The following is an 11,371-nucleotide window of genomic DNA, read 5'->3' on the forward strand; positions in this document are numbered from 1 at the left end:
CCACATAAAAAACGGGGTGGGGCGGAATGGTCACACTATAACCATCAACTTTTTTTTTACATGAAACACCCACTTGCAACCAATAGTTTTATCATTAGAAAGAAGTGGCACAAGGGATCAGGTTTTATTTTTCTCAAGGGCATGTTACTTACTCTTTTTCATGGCAATCAATCACATGGGATCTTTCATGTCTTCTTTGACAATTTTAGGTTCAGAATGTGAAAAAAAAAAACGGAAAGGTAGATTTTAGGAAGGGTAATGCCACTTTTGATTGTGGTTTGCATGAGATGCGTATTGGTAAGATTGCTTCTTTATATAAGGATAATAGGGATGTTAACAGTGTTTGCTGATGCAAGAATATTGGAATGGGAATTATTGGTTATTGGAGTTAATTCATTGAGATGTCATTGTTGATATGTGTGAGAAGTTAATAAACATGGAAATAAGAGTTTGGTAGGTGTGCTATTGGGTGAAGTATTGGAGTTAATTGATTTAGGTAAGACAAATGGTATGGGTGGGAAGTTAATAGGAGTGGAGTATGAGGATGATTGGTAAAAGGAATGTTCATCAAAGGTATCTAGTTGATAATGATGGAATTTGGACAATTTGGAGATGAGTAAAGTTAGAAAGAAATAGTTCACTGTAAAGAAACCTAGACTCATTAAGAATGACATACTTATATATAATCTACCCGATGGAGACACACATTTATAACCTTTGTGGGATGTGAAATAGTTCAAAAGAAGACACTCGTGAGAATGAAATGACACGTTATGAATATTATACTGGTTTAATAAAGGAAATTGTTGGTGTTAGAATTGTTTGTCAATCGCGATATAATTTTGTGCCAACAAAAATCACAAAGGTGAGTAAATTTAAATTGCATTCACATGGATTGTTGTTAGTTCGACAAGATTGAGGTGATTGTACTTGTTATCAGAAGTGTAATGAAACATAATCGTAACGGGGGGTTACCCATAGCACAATTGATTAAGTTGTGTTATAACTACGACAATAATGAAGCTAAAATAATAATTAAGTCAACTTATGAGGGAAACGATTAAGATCCCATTCAAATTCTCTTTCCCTTTCTTGTGGGTATCCATGCTTGAACTTGTAATAATCCCTTTTTAATAAAAAATATATTTTAAAATGATTACCAATGATTTAATCACCGAGTAATCCTCTCTGTTACCGCTATTACCCTAGTGACCCTAATATCGCTCATAAAATATCTCATGTCACAATTGAATATTCATTATCTTTGACAGTCATAAACAATTCCATAATCTTACTTATCCTAGTATACATATTTATGACTAGTTTTTATTTCTACCTAGATCGTTTCTACCATTACCGTAGACATAAGAAAATCATTATGCATATCAAATTATTTACACCATTGAAGAAAATGCATCAAAGAGGAACCCAATCTTAAGGAGCTAGCCACCCATCCTTAAGGGACTCGTGGCTATTATAAATAAAATCAAGAAAAAAATTACAATGATTATGGGTGATTCTCTAATGATGTGTATCATTCCTCCTACTCCCTAATTTTAGAATATGCATTTGTCTCTTGAAAATTTAGAACCCTAATGACTAAACACAGTTAACATTATATAAAAACATCTTGAAAACAAAATTCACGCCACTATCAACCCCAATCGTGTCACAATTAAGTAATTTACCTACTTAGCAATTTTGACATCGCATAAATCATGGAACTTTATATATATGGGAAACACCTTTATTGCTTGGAATTATAATAACGCCACTTTGAATTGACAACACCATTATTTTTTGTATAGCGCCACTAAAGTTTTTGGAAGTACAATTATTTGTTGTTTCACTATAGTTTTCCTCTTTTTCTTCCGTTTCTTATGAGCTAGTCTCATCTTTGTTTTGTCATCATATCTTCCATAATAAAATACTATGAAATTTTTTTAGTTAGGATGATTTTGACTTAAGTGATCTTTTTCAAAGATTGCTTGAAATGTTTTCTAAAACATTAAAAAATAGAGTAAAAGTACTTAAAACAATGAAAATTATTATTAAAATATAATATGGCAGAATGTCATTAGAAAACAAGTACTACCAAAAACTTTGAGAAACTTGTAATCAAGAGGCTTATGAAAGAGAGATATGTGGAATGTAATTATTGATAGAGAAAGAAGGCAATCTATTAATGAGATAAACATTAGTGAGAGAAAAGCACAATCCTAGTATTTGAAAGGTAGGTTGCCATGACTAAGAAATGTTATTCCAAGATCTATAATGAGAAAACAGAGTTCTCATATGATTCACAATGTAAATAAAATGTTTTCCATATCTCATGAGTCATTGTGTTCATCCTATCTATTTTCACATCGATTTTACCCTCATGAGTAAGTTGAAAGATGTCACACATCTCTTTAGCATATTCACACTAGGAAACATGAAAAAACTCAAAAATATCGAGAGCGATAGTGTAGCAACCTGCCCTAAAATTAACCTTTTAGAGTCGCCACCTATTCTACCAGGGCGAATAGGAAACCCTGCGCAGTTTAAAGATTTGGGGTAAGATTATTATAATCAGGTTAAGGGAAGGTGTTAGGCACCCTTAACCCTTTCCTAAGGGTTGCATTGTAAAGTGAAGGTTTATGGCAAAATCATTGAGGTTTATAGCTAAAGAAGTGAAGAGGGCGAAACGTGGGATTTTAAATGAATTGAAATTTAGGGAGGGGGACTCGCCTTGTTGCCAAGTGCCTACGTATCTCCTTAGGGAGAATCAGAGTCAACATAGTTCGGGGCATGGGTTGTACGCCTTAGAATTGATTATGCAATTGTTTTGAAGGCTTTTTGAATGGCCTATCGTGTAACACCCTTCTAAACCCCCGCGGCAATTAAAATAAAAATCAGAGTAAACATAAAACAAGGGTGTCACAATTAATAAAAATAATGAAAAACTATAAGTCGTTCGTCATGCTTTATTAGGAACGATTCACAAAATTATCAAAATACATCATCGACACAGCGGAATGTCATTTAACGGTATCGTAAGACATCACCAAAATATAAACCAAACGATACATAATCCAAAACAATAAAATAGAGTATCACAAGCAACTCTTAAGTCTATCGTTCCCCAGTGTTACAAATCAGAGCATGACTCGACACGGACTACGGACTAGCCTATGAGCTATCCTCACCAAATCAAGATGCCGCTACTCCTTAATCTGAAAATATCAACATGTAAGGGTGAGTCTCATTTGAAGTTAATAAGTATTATACAATCATAAGTAATAAAACATCATAGCATTATCATTCATCCAATCACAACATGTATTCAGATTTTATAACAACGGATCACACACCAAAATCAAACACATCACCAAGTATAATATACAACCATTTTATCATACCATATTATCATGCACATGAATGACAAACACTATGCATGTGGTACCATACATGGGCTAAACCCATCCAACTGATCTTTCATCATTAAGATGCAGTCCAACCGGCACAAATTCCGCACAATGGGAATTATGTCCACCATCCGATCCATAACATCACCGGGATCCATCACCAAAATGCGTATGAAATGAATGTTCACATATGACATACTTATAACATCACCGATCCGATGCTTCGCATCGTCTCATTACAACTCATCATTTCATCACCAATAAGCATGCACATGTATTAACAATCATTCAATCATATCACACATAATTATGTCCAAACACCACCCAATCAAATGAAATTCAAGTGGCTACACCACCACAACAACACATTGTTACATTCACACATATATGTACACAATGACATTTCCATTAATTAAATTAAATCAACATTTAAAATAAACTAGGGCCACTGCCTATTTCATCAATTCATCACATAAAGCTTTAAATTAGCTTCGCAACGCTCAAAACGGCACTCAAAACAGATGTACGCTTTGAAAGTTATGCCCCTCAGAAAATTTGTCAAAAATTGGTTGTCATGCGTCGATGCAAACCCCCCTTTAGGTCGACGCATTGGATTTTCTGTCCCCCTCGGGTATGCGCACGCTGACCCTATAGGTCGACGCATGCTGTCACCCAGGTCGACGCAAACTGATACTTAGGTCGACGCATCTGACTCTTAGGTCGATGCATTCTTCGCAGATGCAGAATTTTTCTGCGATTTTAACATGTTTCTTCCCCCAATCTCATCCAAATCGCACCAAAACAGTCTCATACCAAAACTTCATCAGATAACCTATTATAATACAAATATAACATGTTTTAGAAGTCATTTAACACCAAACCATTCATCAATTGCATCAATTCAACATTAACAACCTAAATCCCCAAAAACCCCAAAAACCAAAACATGCAATCGAACCAAACAACAATCCTAATCAGTTCACTACCCCTGATTATATAATAATCACTAACCCGAAGAGTCCCTCCTTACCTCTTGAGTCGAATCCTCGAAGGTCCTCTTCTTCCGCTTCTTCTCCTTTTCACGTATCTTATCTTTTTCTCAGACTTGCTCTTTTGCTTCTCACTTCTTCTTTTCCAATTTCCCTTATTTTATGAAAATATAAAATATCTCAATAAGGCTTACATAGTTAACACCTCCCTTTTGCTAACCACTACACCAAACCCAATTGTCTATTTCTACAATATTCTCCAATAATTTACCAAAAATGCCAATTAATCCAATTAAATAATTTAAGATCTAATTAAATTAAATAATGGAAAATATGGGGTGTTACAACTCTCCCCCACTAAAAGAGTTTTCATCTTCGAAAACATACCTCAAACGAAGAGTTCGGGATAGGAGTCCTTCATCTGACTCTCCAACTCCCAAGTAACATTCCCACCTGCTGCTCCTCCCCAAGCCACTCGGACTAAAGCTATTTCCTTACCACGTAATTGCTTTAACTTCCGATCCTCAATTCTCATAGGCAAGACTTCAACTGTTAAATTGTATTTCACTTGCACATCGTCCACTTGGATTACATGGGACGGATCCACAATGTATTTCCTCAATTGAGACACATGGAATACGTCATGTAAGTTCGCAAGTGTCGGTGGTAAAACAATACGATAGGCCACCTCTCCTACTCTTTCCGTAATCTGAAACAGACCAATAAAATGCGGTGTCAACTTCCTTGACTTTAGTGCTCGACCAACACCCGTCGTAGGAGTCACTCTCAGAAACACATAATCTCCCTCTTGAAATTCAAGTGTCCTTCGTCTCTTATCATGATAGCTTTTCCTGACGACTCTGAGAAGCTTTCATCTTCTCCTGAATCATCCTAATCTTTTCTGTCGTCTCTTGAACAATCTCTGGCCCAATCACTGCACTTTCACCAAATTCATACCAACACAATGGTGTCCTACACCTCCTACCATACAAAGCTTCAAACGGAGCCATACCAATACTCGAATGGTAACTGTTGTTGTATGTAAATTCAATCAACGGCAAATAACTATCCCATGTACCACCTTTTTCCAATACACAGGCACGCAACAGATCTTCTAACGATTGAATCGTCCTTTCAGTTTGACCATCAGTCTGCGGATGATAAGCAGAACTCAACCTCAGTTTAGTACCCAAAGCCTTCTGCAAACCTTCCCAGAATCTAGATGTAAACCTTGGATCTCTATCTGACACGATACTCGAAGGAATACCATGTAGACTCACTATTTTCTCAATATACAATTGAGCCAACTTCTCCATAGGATAATCCATTCTCATTGGTATGAAGTGAGCAGACTTCGTTATTCTATCTATGATAACCCAAATGGCTTCACAATTCTTAGCTGTTCTCGGCAAACCAGAAACAAAGTCCATCGATATGCTATCCCACTTCCATTCAGGAATAAACAAAGGTTGCATAGCTCCGTACGACTTCTGATGTTCGATCTTTGACTTCTGACAAGTCAAACAAGAGTAAACAAACTCAGCTATTTCCTTCTTCATTCCAGGCCACCAGAATAACTTCCTCAAGTCATGATACATCTTGGTAGCACCAAGATGAATACTCAATCCACTACGATGTCCTTCTTCCAAAATACTCTTCCTTAGTTCGGCAACATCAGGAACACAAACACGGTCTCCAAACCTCATTATGCCATTCTCGTCAATTCTGAATTCACCTTCTTTACCCTGATTAATTAAAGTCAATCTATCGACTAACTCAACATCAGTCTTCTGACCTGCTCTAATTTCTTCAAGAATTCCACTGGTCAGCTTTAGCATACCCAATTTAATACTATTAGAAGTACCTTCACATATTAAACTCAAATCTCGAAATTGCTCAATCAAATCCAATTCCCGCACCATCAGCATAGACATATGTAAGGACTTCCTACTCAAAGCATCAGCAACCACGTTTGCCTTACCAGGGTGGTAGTTCAAACCAAAATCATAGTCTTTAAGGAATTCTAGCCATCTTCTCTGCCTCATATTAAGTTCTTTCTGATCGAAGAGATACTTCAAGCTCTTATGATCACTAAACACTTCAAACCTTGAACCATACAAATAATGCCTCCACAGTTTCAACACAAATACCACTGCTGCCAACTCTAAGTCATGAGTCGGGTAATTCTTCTCATGAACTTTGAGTTGCCTCGACGCATAAGCGACTACCTATTAATTTTGCATCAATACACCACCTAATCCCATTAACGAAGCATCACAATACACTACAAAAGATTCCGCCGGATTCGGCAAAATTAGAATGGGAGCACTAGTCAACCTCTTCTTCAACTCTTGAAATCCTTCTTCGCACTTTGAGTCCCAAATAAACGCTTGCCCCTTTCTAGTCAATTTCGTCAACGGTAAAGCTAACTTCGAACATCCTTCTATAAACTTCTGATAGTAACCTGCAAGACCTAGAAAGCTACGAATTTCGGAAACAGACTTCGGAGCTTCCCACTGAGACACAACTTTTACTTTCATCGGATCTACAACAATACCATCCTTGGAAATCACATGACCAAGGAAGCTTACTTCGCTTAACCAGAATTCACACTTTGATAATTTGGCATAAAGCTTCTTCTCTTTTAATATCTCTAACACAATTCTGAGATGTTCCTTATGTTCTTCTTCGCTTTTGGAATACATCAGAATATCATCAATAAACATCACGACGAACTTATCGAGATAAGGATGAAAAATCCTATTCATATACTCCATAAAAACACCAGGTGCATTAGTAACTCCAAAGGGCATCACAGTATATTCGTAATGACCATACCTTGTTCTGAATGCAGTTTTCTGAATATCGTCAGTCTTCACTCGAATCTGATGATATCCGGATCTCAAATCAATCTTACTAAACACACTTGCTCCAACCAGCTGATCCATCAAATCATCAATCCTTGGAAAAGGATACCGGTTCTTGATAGTAACTTTATTCAGTTGTTTGTAGTCTACGCATAACCTCATAGACTCTTCCTTCTTCTTCACCAATAACACCGGTGCACCCCATGGTGACACACTCGGACGAATAAATTCCTTCTCCAGCAACTCTTCTAATTAACTCTTCAACTCAGTCAACTCAGATGCCGACATTCTATAAGGTGCCATCGACACGGGACTAGCTCCAGGAATCAACTCAATAGCAAATTCCACTTCTCTCTCAGGTGGCAACTCTCTAACATCTTCCGGAAAAACCTCTGGAAAGTCACATACCACCGGCAATTCACTACTCACTGCCTTTCCTTTCCTCTCCATCGATGCAAATAACATAAACACGGCTGCTCCATCCTTAACTGCCTCACCAACCTGTCTCGCAGTCATTGCTAAATCCTCGACACCGACCTCTTCAGGAAAGATAACCGTCTTTGTGAAACAATTGATGTGAACTCGATTGAATTGCAACCAGTTCATCCCCAAAATAACGTCATGTTGTTCCAGCAGAAGGCACACTAAGTCCATTCCAAACTTTCTACCAAATATATCAATAGGACAGTTCAAACATGCAGATGAAGTGGTCACTAAACCCGACGCAGGAGTTTTAATAACCATACTTCCATTTATGCAAGATATCTCTAATTTTAACCTCTTAGCACAATCCAATGAAATAAACGAGTGATTCGCACCAGTATCAATAATCGCAATCAAAGGTGTGTCATGTATGAAACACGTACCTTTAATTAGTCTATCCTCTGGAGTAGTCCCTGATCCAGACAAAGCAAAAACCTTTCCCCCAGACTGGTCCTTCTTTGGCTTGGTGCACTGCGGACTGACATGGCCTTCTTCGCCACAGTTGTAGCAAGTCACAGTCCTCATTCTGCAGTCTGAAGCAATATGACCTGCCTTACCACATTTGAAGCATTTCTTCTCCCCACTCTTACACTCGTTCCTTCTATGCCCAGGTTCACCACAGTTGTAGCACCTAACGGGAGCACCAGAATCTCCCCCACTAGGCCTTTTCCAATTACCAGCTTTTGGGTTTCCTCTACAATATGGCTTACCTCTATCCATAGGCTTCTTACCTTTCCTGTCAATCAACTCACGAGAGTGAGATGACTTCAGCTTAAGGTTATCCTTTTCGAAGATCCTACTACAGTCCACCAAGTCGACAAATCACCGAATTCTCTGGTACCTAATTCCTTGCTTCATCTCATCACGAAGACCATTCTCAAACTTGATGCACTTTGAGAATTCACTAGCTTCATCATTGTTATAGTGAACGTAGTACTTCGCTAACTCAACAAATTTCGAAGCATACTCTGGTACCGTCATGTTACCTTGAGTCAGCTCCAAAAATTCAATTTCTTTCCTGCCTCGAACATCTTCAGGAAAATACCTCCTCAGAAACTCTCTCTTAAACACAGCCCAAGAAATGGCTACACCATCAGCATCCAGTTCAGCTCTAGTATCCATCCACCAGTCATCAGCCTCTTCGATAGTGATACACACACTAGTCGCATACAGGAAATAGTAACAAGACTCTGGTCACAACAACCGACAATGCTCTGATACCACTATTGTAACACCCTTCTAAACCCCCACGACAATTAAAATAAAAATCAGAGTAAACATAAAACAAGGGTGTCACAATTAATAAAAATAATGAAAAACTATAAGTCGTTCGTCATGCTTTATTAGGAACGATTCACAAAATTATCAAAATACATCATCGACACAGCGGAATGTCATTTAACGGTATCGTAAGACATCACCAAAATATAAACCAAACTATACATAATCCAAAACAATAAAATAGAGTATCACAAGCAACTCTTAAGTCTATCGTTCCCCAGTGTTACAAATCAGAGCATGACTCGACACGGACTACAGACTAGCCTATGAGCTATCCTCACCAAATCAAGATGCCGCTACTCCTTAATCTGAAAATATCAACATGTAAGGGTGAGTCTCATTCGAAATTAATAAGTATTATACAGTCATAAGTAATAAAACCTCATAGCATTATCATTCACCCAATCACAACATGTATTCAGACTTTATAACAACGGATCACACACCAAAATCAAACACATCACCAAGTATAATATACAACCATTTGATCATACCATATTATCATGCACATGAATGACTGACACTATGCATGTGGTACCATACATGGGCTAAACCCATCCAACTGATCTTTCATCATTAAGATGCAGTCCAACCGGCACAAATTCCGCACAATGGGAATTATGCCCACCATTCGATCCACAACATCACCGGGATCCATCACCAAAATGCATATGAAATGAATGTTCACATATGACATACTTATAACATCACCGATCCGATGCTTCGCATCGTCTCATTACAACTCACCATTTCATCACCAATAAGTATGCACATGTATTAACAATCATTCAATCATATCACACATAATTATGTCCAAACACCACCCAATCAAATGAAATTCAAGTGGCTACACCACCACAACAACACATTGTTACATTCACACATATATGTACACAATGACATAGTCCATTAATTAAATTAAATCAAAATTTAAAATAAACTAGGGCCACTGCCCATTTCATCAATTCATCACATAAAGCTTTAAATTAGCTTCGCAACGCTCAAAACGACACTCAAAACAGATGTACGGTTTGAAAGTTATGCCCCTCAGAAAATGTGTCAAAAATTGGTTGCCATCGTCGACGCAAACCCCCCTTTAGGTCGACGCATTGGATTTTCTGTCCCCCTCGGGTATGCGCACGCTGACCCTATAGGTCGACGCATGCTGTCACCCAGGTCGACGCAAACTGATACTTAGGTCGACGCATCTGACTCTTAGGTCGACGCATTCTTCGCAGATGCAGAATTTTTCTGCGATTTTAACATGTTTCTTCCCCCAATCTCATCCAAATCGCACCAAAACAGTCTCATACCAAAACTTCATCAGATAACATATTATAATACAAATATAACACGTTTTAGAAGTCATTTAACACCAAACCATTCATCAAATTCATCAATTGCATCAATTCAACATTAACAACCTAAATCCCCAAAAACCCCAAAAACCAAAACATGAAATCTAACCAAACAACAATCCTAATCAGTTCACTACCCCTGATTATATAATAATCACTAACCCGAAGAGTCTCCCCTTACCTCTTGAGTTGAATCCTCGAAGGTCCTCTTCTTCCTCTTCTTCTCCTTTTCACGTATCTTCTCTTTTTCTCAGACTTGCTCTTTTGCTTCTCACTTCTTCTTTTCCAATTTCCCTTATTTTATGAAAATATAAAATATCTCAATAAGGCTTACATAGTTAACACCTCCCTTTTGCTAACCACTACACCAAGCCCAATTGTCTATTTCTACAATATTCTCCAATAATTTACCAAAAATGCCAATTAATCCAATTAAATAATTTAAGTTCTAATTAAATTAAAGAATGGAAAATATGGGGTGTTACATATCGTGGTTTTGAATTTGTGATTTGAAGATGAAATGAGTGTTTTAATTACAGCGTACAACCCTAGTTTAATATGTTTTCGTTAGGTGCGACGACCAATAGATTTGATCATTATAATTAACGAATTAAATAAAGTATTGCTAACCATTCCGACCAATAGGTTCGATCGTCACGAATAGCAAATAAAGTATATTTTAATCTTATGTAATTTAAATCATGAGTTTTATCATTATCTCTCATAACCAATAAATTTGGCTATTACATGATAACAAATTTCATTGTTTATGTCTTATTATTTTATCTCTCGCCAATGCGACTAATAGATTTAGTCGGATCGAGGAGAGAATTAGCCAAGAATTAATCGAATTGGAATTAATATTAACGAATAAATTAATTAGATTATATTTATTTCTCGCCAATGCGACTAATAGGTATAGTCGGATCGAGGAGAAAATTAATATTAGAAAAAAAATAAACAATTTACAAAATAATTTTTATTAA

Source organism: Vicia villosa, linkage group LG1 (assembly GCF_029867415.1).
Source record: "Vicia villosa cultivar HV-30 ecotype Madison, WI linkage group LG1, Vvil1.0, whole genome shotgun sequence".
Lineage (NCBI taxonomy): Eukaryota > Viridiplantae > Streptophyta > Magnoliopsida > Fabales > Fabaceae > Vicia > Vicia villosa.